Source organism: Mandrillus leucophaeus, unplaced genomic scaffold, assembly GCF_000951045.1.
Source record: "Mandrillus leucophaeus isolate KB7577 unplaced genomic scaffold, Mleu.le_1.0 Scaffold190, whole genome shotgun sequence".
Lineage (NCBI taxonomy): Eukaryota > Metazoa > Chordata > Mammalia > Primates > Cercopithecidae > Mandrillus > Mandrillus leucophaeus.
This window is the reverse complement of record NW_012101921.1, coordinates 1,346,301-1,360,176: the sequence shown is the minus strand read 5'-3', so window position 1 is coordinate 1,360,176 and position 13,876 is coordinate 1,346,301. Positions and strand designations below refer to the sequence as shown.

Here is a 13,876-nt window from a genome sequence, read left to right as displayed (position 1 = left end):
GAGTAGCTGGGACTACAGGCACACACCACCACACCTGGCTAATTTTGTCATTTTATTTTATTTTTTATTTTTGTAGTGACAGCGTCTTTTTATGTTGCCAGGGCTGTTCTCCAGCTTCTGGCCTCAAGCGATCCTCTTCCTTTGGCCTCCCGAAGTGCTGGGATTACAGGCATGAGCCACCGTGCCCAGCCCCACTTTGTCTTTAAATGTCATAAAAATCAGACAATAGTATTGTTACCGCTATTTTACAGTCAATTCTTGTTTAGATTTACCCACATGTTCATCCATTTCTTCACTTAACATTGATTCTTCCACTCTACTCCTTCTTCTCAGCTCAATTTTCTTCTAGAAGTGATAAATTATCTTGTATTTTTCTGAAGATGTGATTTAAAAAAAAAAAATCCCCACTCTTGAATGATAGTTGATCTTGGCTGGGCATTCTACAATGATAGCTTTTTTTTTTCTCTAGCACAGAAAAATTATTCTATTGGGTCTCTGTTTGCTGATGCCAAGTCTGCTATTTTTTTCTTATGAATGATCTCTCTTTAATTCCTGATGCTGTCTTGGCTCACTGCAAGCTTTGCCTCTCAGGTTCACGCCATTCTCTTGCCTCAGCCTCCTGAGTAGCTGGGACTACAGGCACCCACCACCACGCCTGGCTAACTTTTTGTATTTTTAGTAGAAACGGAGTTTCACCGTGTTAGCCAGGATGGTCTTGATCTCCTTACCTCGTGATCCACCTGCCTCAGCCTCCCAAAGTGCTGGGATTACAGACGTAAGCCACTGCGCCTGGCCTCCTGATGCTTTTATAATTTTTCTCTCTCAGTCATGTTCTCAAGTTTCACTAAAATGAGCCTCGGTGTAATTTTCTACTTAGGTATCTTGCTCAGAATTCCAAGAGCTTCTTCAGTTGAAGCTCTACGCCTTTCGTCAATGTGAGGATTCTCAGCCATTACCTCTGAATATTTCTTCTCCTTTCTTCTCTCCAATTTCTCCCTCTAGCACTCATATTAGATGTAAGTTGGACCTTCACATTCTATCCTTTATGTCCTGTACTTGCTCTGCATATTTTTCCTCTTTTAATTGTTTAATGTTACATTCTGGAAAATTTTCCTCTCCTTTAGTTTTGTCTAATCTGCTATTTAATGAATCATTTGACTGTATCTTCTATTTACAGAAGCTCTAGAAGTTACTTTTTCAAGTTTATCTTTTTTAAGAAACAATATTCTATTTGTACTTTATGGTTTCTGTTCTTTATTTCAGATTATTTTATTTTAAATTCTTGAGGTGATAATCTTCCTATTCATCTTCTAGTCTTTTTTATGGTGGTTCATTTCCTCAGGTGGGTTGTAATTTTTTGTTGTGAATTCATCTTTAGCTGCTTTTCCCCTTGGGATAGAGAGGATCTTCTGTAGAAAAGTTTTCTATTATTCTAGAATTTCTCCATGTGCCCCAGGGAGACTGTTGAGGACAAATTCTTACATTAAGAATATAAGAAGAATTTTTTGATTTGGGATTCAAATACTAGGTTGTGACGGCTAATTTTATGCATCAACTTGGCTAACCCATGGTACCCAGTTTTTGGTGAAACACCTAGGTTGGTGTTGCTGTGAAGATAATTTTTAAAAGATGTGATTAACATTTAAATCAGTGGGCATTGAGTAGAGCAGATTACCACCCATAATGTGGATGAGCCTCATCCAGTCACTTGAAGGCCTGAAAAGGAAAAGAAGGAATTCTGTCTCTAGGCTGCCTTTGACTTGAGCTATGACATTGTCTCTTCCCTGGGTCTCTAATTTGACGGCTTCTCCTGAAGATTGTGGATTTGCCAGCCCTGATAATTGCATGAGCTAATTCCTTAAAATCAATCTCTTTCCCCATCTCTCTATCCCCCATCCCTCCCTCCCCTCATCTCTTTGTCCTATTGGTTCTATTTCTCTGGAGAACCCTGACCAATATGCCAGGTAAGCAGTGTAAATTTGTAGAACACACTTGTGTTTGGTATGGATTTGAAGTTTTGTGGGCTATCAAAACTCTAGCCTCTAGACATTAGTACCTATATTTGGATAAATATAATCTTGGACCATCAAGACATCAGCTGAGGTTTTCTACTCTGACTAGGGGTTTTCTTTTTAATTTCTGGCACCTAGAAATTTTACTTTATTTATTTGTTTATTTATTTATTTATTTAGAGACAGAGTGTTGCTCTGTTGCTCAGGCTGGAGTGCAGTGGCATGATCTTGGTTCACTGCAACCTCTACCTCCTGGGTTCAAGTGATTCTTGTGCCTTAGCCTCCTGAGTAGCTGGGATTACAGATGCACTCCACCATGCCTGGCTAATTTTTTGTGTGTTTTTAGTAGAGATGGAGTTTCATCATGTTGGCCAGGCTGGTCTTGAACTCCTGGCCTCAAGTGATCCACCTGCCTTGGCCTCCCAGAGTGCTGGGATTACAGGTGTGAACCACCACACCTCGCCAATTTTACTTTATTTTTATGAGCTTAGCTATGTTTACAAAATTGGTTTTTTTTTTCTTTCTTTTTTCTTTTGCTATGTATTACCAATATTTTAATGGGTTAGTAGAGGGAGTGGAAGTCCATGTTAGCTCAGTGTGTAATGTTTCTGGAAACTGAAAATCTGACTGGGTTTTAGATTGTTGCAAACAGCTTTCATGTTCCTCCCTAAGACTTCTCTAACCAGTTGCCCTTCACATGATGAGGTGCGTTATCTCCATTGGACTTTTCTTCTGCAGTGCAGTTTGTTCATGTGCTTCCTGAAGAGTGGGACCCCAGCCAAAGCTGCGTTCCTCACTTATGGTTAGACTAAGAGGTCAGAACCCACTGTCACTCTACATTCTGGATTCCACACTCTTCCCCATGAGGTCTTAGGTTCCAAGAAGTCTTTGGGCTAAAACATCACAGTGTTGGCAAAGAATCAGCTTCCAAAACCCGTAGTGGGTGGAAAAAGAGTAAGAACTATCAAAAGAAGCTGGGAAGTGTGAAAGGGTAACTAGCATTTAGAGAAGTTAAGGTAAATGAGATGTGGCCCAGCCTGTAGAGCCCTGCAGGGACATTCCTAGCCCTTTCTCAGGACAAATCATTTCATGGCAGAAAGCTGCAAGAGACAGTCTCAGTGATTTTTTTTTTTAAATTATTATTTAGGTTATTATTTGCATTTGGTCTACTTTTTTTCAGGCTTAGATTTTTTTTTTTTTTTTTTTTTTTTTTTTCAGGATTTTGTGCAAGCACCTGAAATCTCTGTTTAGAAACCTTGCTGTATTCTGTTTGGTGGGTTTTGTTCTGATAAGCCTGGATTTTATAACTGCCAGGTCTTTCGTAGAATGGCTGGAAGCAGGGACCTGTAGCCTGATGAAGATAGTTGCTAAGGAATAATTCATTTAGTGTAGATTAAGAATCACACCAGTTATCATCTCAAAAGGGAAGGACAGAGGGAGATGGAGAGGTGGGGAAGGAGAGAGAGAGAGAGAGAGTTATCAGGTAGAGAAAACCTGCCATGTGACCTTTCTAAATCCCTTAACTTCTCTGAGTCTCAATTTCTCTGTCTGTAAATAGAAAGCATTTGACATTGACTCCCCTGCCTCAAATGATCTGAGCTCTGATTTCTCTGGTAGCAAAAAAAAAAAAAAAAAAAAGACAGTGATGTAGGGTTGTGCTGCTGGGAAGAAAATATGCTGCCTGCCTGTCCGCCTGCCTGCCCGCCATCCGTCCCTCCCTCCCTCCCTAGTTCCTTCCTTCCTTCCTTTCTCTCTTTCTCTTTCTTCCCTCCCTCCCTCTCCCTTTCCTTCCTCCTTCCCTCCCTTTTTCCCTCTTTCTTTCCCCCTTCCCTTCCCTTCCTTTCTCTTCCCATCCTTTCTCTTTCTCTTTCTCTCCTTCTCACTCTCTTTCTCTCTTTCTTTCTTTCTTTCAACAGATTCTTGCTCTGTCACCCAGGCTGGAGTGCAGTGGCATGATCTTGGCTCACTGCAACCTCCACCTTCCGGGTTCAAGCAATTCTCCTGCCTCAGCCTCCTGAGTAGCTGGGATTACAGGTACCTGCTGCCACATCCAGCTAATTTTTGTATTTTGAGTAGAGCCAGAGTTTTACCATGTTAGCCAGACTGGTCTCGAACACCTGACCTCAGGTGATCGACCTGCCTCGGCCTCCCAAAGTGCTGAGATTATAGGTGTGAGCCACTGTCCCCAGCCGCATATGTTGCTCATGTTGTAGCTCCATGTCTTAGAATGGCAGTTTTAAATTCTCGAACTAATAGTAATAGCAGAATTTTCTCTAGCGCTCACAGTGGGCCCGACACTGTCGTAAGCACTATATCAGCTTATCTCATTTAATCCTCACAATATCCGCATGAGCTAGGTACTGCTATTATCTTCATGCTGGAGGTAAGAAAACAAAGACACAGAAAAGTTAAGTCACTTGTCCAAGGTCCCACAACTAGAATGTGCCGGAACTGGATTCAAACACGAATCATGGGACTCTAGAGTTCGTGCTGTTAGCCCATAGATGTAAGAGCTGAGAGGCAGGCAGCTTGGGGGAATTCAGAAAAGCCATGAAGATACTTTTTTGTTTGTTTGTTTCTCAGATGGAGTCTTACTCTGTCACATGCCACCACAACTGGCTAATTTTTTGTATCTTAGCAGAGACTGGACTCCACCATGTTGCCCAGGCTGGTCTTAAACTCCTGACTCAGGTAATCTGCTCGTGTGGGCCTCCCAAAGTGCTAGGATTACAGGTGTGAGCCACCACACCTAGGCCCATGAAGATACTTTAAAAGCCCTGGAAAAAGAAAGAATAAAGGGGAGACAGCACAGAATGGGGGATTTGACTTAGTCTCAATGGGAAGGCATCTCAAGAAAGTATGTATTGAGGTGAGCTCTGGGGGAGAAGAAGGTGTTAACTAGGCATGGCAAGGAAGAGCCTGGCAGGCAGAGGGGTTGGATATGCTGAGGGTACACAGTGAAGTCAGGAACTGGAAGGTGTCTATGCACTTGGGGTTCAGAGAATGGGGGAGTGGGGCAAAATAAGACTGGGCAGGTGGGCAGGGGCCTGCCCATTCAGGGTTTTCTGTGCCTCTGTGTGTCTCAGGGTTTCTCAACCTTACCACAATTGGCATTTGGGGCTGAGTTAGTCTTTGCTGTGGGGACCACCCTGTGCAGTGTAGGATGTTTAGCAACATCCCTGGCCTCTACCCAGTAGGCGCAATAGTATTCTGGCTCTGAGTTGTGACAACCAAAAATGTCTCCAGTTATTGCCAAGTGTCCCCCAAGGGGAAAAATTGTCCCTGGTAGTACATCACTGAGCAAGATATTTCACTCTCTTGGTATCCTTTCTCATGAGATGTCTACACAAGGGACCCTGAGTCACAGGGTGACTTTCTAGACATAGGTATTGACTTGGGTCTCCTTTGGCTAGGTTGCACCCCAGCCCGTCCAGGTAGGTACAACCTCTTGAATTCCCTCCTTGGAACCTGCCACGCTCAAGCAGAGGTATTATCGTTGTCAGGGTGGACAATGCTGAAATTAGTGCACTGAACTAGGAAATGAAGACCAGAAAAATACATCAGGTTCAGAGCAAAAACAAAGGGTTTCTTTACAACCAGGCCATCTAATGTTTCGGCACAATACAATACTTTCCCAACTTGCCCAGTCCTCTTTCTCCTGAAACCAACGTCAATGTGTAGTGCTTAACAAAGCAGGCCTTTTACAGAGAAAATGACCTTAAATCACAAAGAATAGAAACAAGATACTTGGCATAAATGGTAATAATAACCAGATTCCTGTGAAGGGCTAAAATATTGCTACTTTAGTCAGTGATTGTTGTGGGAATTTGTACTTTTCAAACTCAATATCGAGCCCTTCTGGAACTTTTTGTCAAGTGTTTTCTGCTGCTGCCAAGTAACCCAGGGAAAAGGAGAAAGTTGTTTTGTCTACTGTGTTTCTTCTATCACCGGAAAAATCAAGTTCTAGGTGGGTTGTTTTTTTTCTTTGTCTTTTTTTTTTTTAATGGCATGAGTTAATGCAAATGCTATAGTCTGCCCAACCTGAGATGTCCTTGAAGGATGATGTTTATCTAGGAGCTATCCTGGGCCTTCTGTTTTTTTTTGTTGTTGTTGTAGAGATTCTGACTTCCCTGGCCTTCAACCTGTAGGACTTCCAAGCAGGGCACAATTTGACTAAAACATTGTAATGCCAAAAAGATTGTCCACAAAGAAAACTGTGCACTAGCCTTATTCACATTTCCTGGCCTGTTCCCCTGATTACTCGCACCTCTGACCTGAGATCATGACCTCTTCCAGACGAGCTGGGTCCTGCCTGGAGGCCACCCCCGCAGAGGAAACCCTGCTCAGAAAAGCCACTTTGTCTCTTAGCCTGGAGATCATTTGGGGCAGACTGTGGCTCTGGGCAGGGAGCCAGAGCACTCTGTCCAGGTCATAACTAACTTCTAGTTATCTGTCTCTCCTGTTAAATGATTATCCCTTTTTCACAGTTGAAAAAGGAGGCAACTCAAAATTAGAGTTGAACTTAACGCAAAAAGTCTGTGGTGTCAACAACAACCATCATGATACTAACGAATATTAAGTAGTTATTGTCAGCCCTGTTAGGTGGTCTGTATACATTGTCTCAGTTAATTATTACATTACCTCTATGAGGTAAGTACTATCATAATGCTCATTTTACAGATGAGAAAACTGGGGCTTAGGGAAGTTAAATAATTTGCTCAAGGTCACACAATTTTAAAGTGGCGGAGCCAGGGCATTCAAAGCTGAAGTATTCCTTCTGCCCTTTACTCTTTGTTGCGTCTCTTGACCCTTTTAGAGACTTTACAAAAATATTTGGAGGAGGCTCATGGTGTTTCTATAGAATTCCACCTTTGGGTATATGGAAGTCTTGATAACAAATCTTAAGTATTTCTGAAAAAGTTGATCTCATGTATGGCTTTTGGGCTGTGTTGGGATGGGCATATTCTCTGCCCCTTATTTAAATTATGTTGATATTCATCCAGATGCCGTGGCTCACGCCTGTAATCCCAGCACTTTGGGAGGCTGAGGTGGGTGGATCACCTGAGTTAAGGACTTTGAGACCAGCCTGGCCAACATGGTGAGACCCTGTCTCTACTAAAAAAAAAAAATAAAAACATCAGCTGGGCATGGTAGTGTGTGCCTGTAATTCTAGATACTTGGGAGGCTGAGGCATGAGAATCACTTGAAACTGGAAGGTGGAGGTTTCAGCGAGCCGAGATCGCACCACTGCACTCCAGCATGGGCAACAGAGCAAGACTCCTTCTCAAAAAAACAAAAAACCAAAAAAAACCCCCAAAAATCCAAAGAAAGCTTTATAGTTATAAATATCAGTTTCATTGATCAAGTTTATCATCATCTTTGTGGGTACTATTTATAAAGATAATATGGATTTTTACCTCTTGGCATCATGGAAAACTGAGGTGATATCACTGGGCTTTGGTTTCTTTATTTGTAAATGAAGGATTTGGGCAGCTTGATCTCTACGGTCTCTTGCCTTTACACTCCAGTGTGCACATGGACATATGTACCTGTGAAGCCCACTTAAAGACCTGGCATCCCCTTCGTGAGGCATCAGTTATGGCCCACTGGCTCCCAAAATGTAGAATTCAGGTTCCAGGTGGCCAGTCAGCATGTCTGAGGATTTGTAAGCCCAGTCATCTAAGCAGCTGGACTCTTTGCCCAGGAGGCTGCTGTCCACGTACAGCCTCCAGCCCTCATTATAGCTCAGGATCTATAGATCCTGTTTATAAACAGTGACAGGTATAAACTAAACTAGTTTGCCTTCAAGGAGCTCCTGCCCTTCTTAGGGAGGGCACTTGAACCAGTCTTTTCACTCTGTAGGTTAAAGAAGAAACTGAACCCAGTCCCCATCTTCCATGGGCCACAGAAAGATCAGGTCGTAGAGCTACCATTCCAGGCATGAGTTTCCTGGGGACAAACTTGCCATGGAAAAGGCCCAAGAGAGGAAGCACGCGAAGCCCAGAGTAAAGGAAAGAGGGAAAGATGATGGTTAATCCTGTTTAATGGTTAATTCTGGGTATCCTGGTTAATCCTGGGAGCCTCAGAAGATGACCCATCCCAGAAAATTGCCTCCCCACAAGGTCTGTTGGTACTGATCTCATGTGCGGGTAAAGAAGGACCCAGGGGAGGAAGAATGGGCTTAGCTGAGCACATTCACACATATGAGAGAAAACTTTGCCACAGTGTAGGAAGGACCAAGTGGGTGTGGGAAGCCAAGTTGGTCATTGTCCCAACAATCCTGATGCGTAAGAGGTAAAGAGGAGAGAAAAAAGTAGTCATCTAAAATTGATTGAGGGTCAAAATTATGGCATCCCAATTGGAGGCAAACTGTGATAGACTTAAAAAGATTGGAAAGTGTTTGTTGTGCGGTGTAAAGCAGGGGTTAGCTTGCAAAGTATAGCCCGTGGGCCAGATATGGCCCATTGGCCTAGTTCTATAAATGCAGTTTATTGGAACATCCAACTACTCATTTATGTATTACCTATGGCCGCTTTTGTGTTGCAATGGCAGAGTTGAGGAGTTGCAACAGAAACCATCTGGCATACAAAGCCTGAAATATTTACTGTCTGACCCTTTACAGAAAAGAGGAAAGGACACATTGTTCCAAGTCCTGGATCCACAACTTTGGATGCATACTAGCTTTTGTAACCCACCTTTCAACATCTGAATTTCTCATCTGTAAAATGGGGCACTATGTCATGTGTGCCTGCTAACCACTTAACTCACTGAGGAGTTAAGACACTGAATGAAACGAGTGTGAAAATGTAAGTATTTGGCAAAAGAGAAAAGACAGAGAAAGTTGGTTTTTTTTTTCTCCAATGGGGCTAAAGAGAAAATAAACAAGAAAGGTTGCCAAAGGGCATGTGTACCCTTTTATTTGTGTCAGTGAATGTATAGTTTCCAGTCAATGGAAGCTTGGTTATTAAAATTAAAGAGGAAGAAATAAAATTCACAGTCACTTTGAAAGGACTGAAGAGATTCATTAACAGTGAGGTACAGTCACAGCGGGTACAGGTACAGGTCTGAGGTGTGCTGACCCACCTGGGAGCAACAAAGTGGGACTGAGGGAAGGGAAGAATGAGAAGACAAATGAGGAAATATCGCCTGGGATATGCTTATATGAGCAATTATTCACTGTTTATCTGGAATTCAATTTAGCTGGACATCCTGTATTTTATTTGCTAAATGTTGCAACCTTCCCACACCGTGAGTGGTTTTGATAGGGCAGCCAATCACAGGACGCTGCTCCCTGATCACGGGGCTTGTTGATGTTCAGTCCTGAAATTCTGAATCTTAAGGAGAGAGAAATGAGGAGAGAAGGCAGTTGGAGCTGATCATTTGATGACAATGTTCCAGAAGATCTTCAGAGCTGTCCAGTTCTGTCTTTTCCAGGACTGTAGTTCAGGCTTGCTTTTAATTCTCCAAACTATGCCATTCGTTTCCAATCTATCCCTTTCTGTTCCTTAAACTAGTCAGGGTTAGTTTCTGTTGCTTGCCGTCAAAGAACCCTAACCCAATATCTCGAGACACCCAAAACAGTATCCAATAAACTGTGGGGATGGGTAAAGGGGTGGACAGAGAGGGGAGGAGATTAACTAGGGAAGGCTTTTTTTGAGTGTAGATCTGGACATAGGCAGAAGAGGGGTTGGGGGAGTGGTGAGAGTATTTTCAGAATCTGCCGAGTTATTTATATCTGCTATAACAAGAAGAAATAGGGAGCCACTAAAGGCTCTTGAGTAGGGGAAGGACTTGATAAAAATGACATTCAATTTAAAAAAATATTTCCAAAGTTGGCCTTTAAGTGTCTCGGAGGGGAAAATGGTGGCAGGGAAGCTGGCTGGGGGCCTGGCTCCATGGTCCAAATGATAGTCCAGGAGTCTAGTGTGTAGGAGTGAGGCACTAAGGATGAAGAGGAAGAGAAAAATGGCAAGAATCAGCTCAGAAGGAGACTGTGGGATTTTAATGACTTTCTGGTCATGGGGAATATCCAAGAGCAGGGAGGGAAGAGCTCCAATTGGGTCATGAGCTGCAGTAACTCAGCCGTAGGGGCTCCATGACCATAGGCTTCCCAGGACCTGTGGCTGCAGGGTGGGCCCATGGTGGGGGCAGTCTGAAAGGAGCAGCTCTTGGAGGCCCTTGGGCCCATGATCCTCGTTGGCTGCGTCTCCACTCTGGGGGAGGGCTGTGGTGAGTACAAGCTGCAGCCGAAAGTGACAGGGATGATTAAAGGGATGGAAAATCAGGCCCATGAAGAGAGGTTAAAGGACTGTAGCTATTTAGCCTGGGGAAGAGAGGCAGTCATGTAACAGCTCCCTTCAAGTCCATGCGGGGTGACTGGTAGACGCGTGCTAGGCAGCTGCCCAGCGCAGCTGCCCGGCACAGCTGCATACAGGGGGAGAGAGCACCCCTGGAGCAAGCACCTCTGCAGCGAGGGAAAGGCATGCTCTCGGGGGAGGAGGGAGGCGGAGGCATAATTCTAAAGGCTCTCTTGTGGTTTCTGAAGGCCCCTCTCCCCTCCCCTTTGTTTTTTGCATCTGTCATTATGCTGTGCAAACCACAGCCAGGCCTCTTGACAGCACCAATATCTGCTTTCCTGAACACTCGGAAGGTAATGTGGCTATAAAATTGACAAGTTAGATAAATACCAGTACAAAGGGGAGACTGTGTGTAGCTTTGTGCAGCCTCTGACTGGTCTCCCAACCCGACCCGGATAAATCCTCTGTCTGCCTCCCTCCGGTCACCCCCAGCCTCGTCCATTCCATCTGGGCTCCTTCTGACGGACTCCCCAGGAGCTCACATTTGCTCGGCCTCTTTGTCTAATTTGTCACTTTGACAACGTGAAAGGTCTTTTATTTCTTCCCAGGTCAAATATGTTTCATTTCATTTAAAAAAAAAATTTTTTTTTAAAGCTTCTTTTTTTTTTTGGCCGGGCCACACTCTTGCTGTCCTGGCTGTGCTGCCACAATTTTCCCGGAGGAGGCCCCAAAGCCCACACTCCTCAGATCGCTGCTAGGGCAACTGAGGGCCTACTCCTGTGGTGACTGTGTTGCCCTGATCCTCAGTGGAGGCCATGTGGGCAGCATGGTCATGGATGGAAGGCAGCTTATGAACTCTACATTTGGACACTTCAGAAATGGAGCTGGGCGGGGTGGGCTGGGGGACGGGAGGAGGAGGGATGGGGCAGGAACATTAGTCAGGATTCACCACCAAAGTGTTGCAATCTGGCTGTCCAAAAGCCCAGAGCTAAAACTCACTTGGTTTTGGTCCTGTTGTTAATGAATGGAGGGTGTCAGCAAACCTCACTCAGTGTTAGCCCAGTCTCCTGAGGGGGTGAGGAGAACCTGGAAGCCAAATCCCCACCAAGAAGTTCTGTCAGGAAGCAGGGAACTTAGACCTCACCAGGTGCCTGTGGAGTGACAAGAGATCACATTCACCACCGACAGCCTCCAGCTTATATCCTAGCAGTGATCGAGGAGGTGTGGGCAAGAGATCTTTGGGGCCTCCTCTGGGAGAGACTGTGGCTTGCTGGACCCATTTTTATGTGCTGTGGCCAAAGCAGCCGACATGGATGGGGAAGGGGTACGGCAGAGGAGCAGGCACGGAGTCCGCTCATCCAGGGATTCCCAGACGAGCTGAGCCTCTCCCTAAACAGGAGTAAATGCTCTGTCCCCTTCTGCCAGGGATGTGGGGATGCCCTAGGGGTAGGCCTGGCTCGTACTTCCCCTGTGAGTCCACAGCATGCAGCACAGGGCTGAGCACCCAGCGAGCAGATGGCTCTGAGGCTGGCAGTTCAAGCAGTGGGGCCTCAGAAACAGGCAGAACTGCCCGCCATTCTCCAGCTGCGACTGCCCTCCTCCGCATCTGCCAAGTGGGCATGACTGGCACCCACCTCTAGAGCTGTTGTGAACATTGAGTAGCACCACACATGACCTGGGTTTGGCATGCTTGGCATGGAGTGAGACCCGATAATGTGAGCTACCATTGTATTAATAATTTATTTTCAATATGACTTCTTGAATGGAATGGATGAAGCAAAGGACAAGACTCAGCAGGAAGGGCTGGGCTTCTGAAACCTGATCATTTCTCATTTTAATCCTGCTCCCTCACTGTGGTCAGCCTGAGTGGGATCGGCTGGCCCAGCCTTTGTTTTACTTTTGTTGCCATCTCTCTTTGTGGTGGTTCTTTCTCTTCCTCCTCTACCTCCTCCTCCGCCTCATAAGCAAAGGGTAAGGCACGGTTCTGAATCTTTGGTTCTGTAAAGAGGCGTGCCCATCTCTGTGCTCGATTCCACTGGAAAAATAAGAACAATTCCTATTATTTTCGGTTCCCAGACCTTGAATGTGTCAGGCTTCAGGTTCACTTCCTACATCTCTCCACGTCGCCTGGATCTGCAAGTAATTTAACCTTGTTTTCATAGAGCGCAAAGACGTTCCGCTTGTTTACACTGGAGACAAATTTTCCTCAATTGACGCAATCCTATTGATTAAATAATGACCTTCTTCCTCATTTAAAGGTAATTTCGGTTGGTATCATGACGTGGAGGAAGAAAATGAATGCCTTTTCTGTCTTGCTGTCTGAAGGGCAGGCAGTGAGGGCCGACTCCCAGAGCCCTGGGCAGGACCCTCTCATTTTTCTCACCTGTTCTGGAGCTTCATCAGGCATTGGAGTGGGGCTGGTGCTGGGACCCCTTGAGGAGGTTGGCTAAATAGGAACAGCCTTGATTAGGGAAATTAAAGAGCCAGCATTTACTTTGTAATAGATGTCAAGGCTGCGACAGAGTAGGTGCTACTTTGTTTTAAAACTTGATTTGCTTTCAAGACTTGTACGTAAATTATTTTTCAAGGTCACATTACACGATATAGTCCGGGCATGTCATGTGAGCCAAGAATTTAAAATCAAAGGGAAAGGCAATGTGCCTATCAGGAAGAATTTCAGGGAACAGCCCACACAGGAAAGACACAAAGATGGGAGCCTGGGGGTGGCCAGAGAGTTGTTGGGTACTCTTCGGTAAGTCCTTTAACTTCATCTGGGTCTAGATTCCTCATTGGTAAACAGGGATGACTGGATCAGATAACTTCTTTTTTTTTTTTTTTTGAGATGGAGTTTCGCTCTTTTTGCCCAGGCTGGAGTGCAATGGCACTATCTCAGCTCACCGCAACCTCCGCCGCCCGGATTCAAGCCATTCTCCTGCCTCAGCCTCTCGAGTAGCTGGGATTACAGGCATGCCTGGCTAATTTTTGTATTTTTAGTAGAGACGGGGTTTCTCCCTGTTGGTCAGGCTGGTCTTGAACTCCCGACCTCAGGTGATCCACCCGCCTTGGCCTCCCAAAGTGCTGGGATTACAGGTGTGGGCCACCGTGCCCGGCCTGGATCAGATAACTTCTGAGGTACTTTCTTGGTTCCATGTTCTGTGATATGATGGAATCTGGAGACCTGGTTGTTATTTGCTTCCATTCCAGATCCGTGTGCTTATCTATTTCAATAAGGATAAAACCAGTGGATGACATTTGGAAGGATGGGACCTCTGTTCCATCACCTTTCTGTGAGGTCAGGTCAGTGCATTCTGCGTTAGCAATGCCATTTAGGCACTAGGTATTCCCATGTGTTCTGTAGGAGGATGCATATTTTGTAATGATCTAAAAAATTATCCTGATGCAAATACGGAGCGGCATAAATATCATGGCTGGACAGGAGCTAGATATTAATAAAAGAAAATGAGAGCTGACATTTTAAAGGTTTTTGCTCTATTATAGGCACATCTAGGCATTCCTTCATTTTCTCTTTACCAGAGGTTGGCAAACATTTTCTATAAAGAGCCAGAC

The 13,876-nt window shown here is 44.8% G+C and overlaps 1 long non-coding RNA gene across 1 annotated transcript; it reads right to left on the bottom strand.

Moving 5' to 3' along the window:
- Positions 1-12,035: 12,035 nt before the first annotated feature.
- LOC105538340 lies at positions 12,036-12,919 on the bottom strand. The gene is made up of 2 exons (XR_001005881.1): positions 12,693-12,919; positions 12,036-12,344 (listed from the first exon to the last, which is right to left on the bottom strand). It is a non-coding gene; the product is annotated as an uncharacterized LOC105538340 (long non-coding RNA).
- Positions 12,920-13,876: the final 957 nt, after the last annotated feature.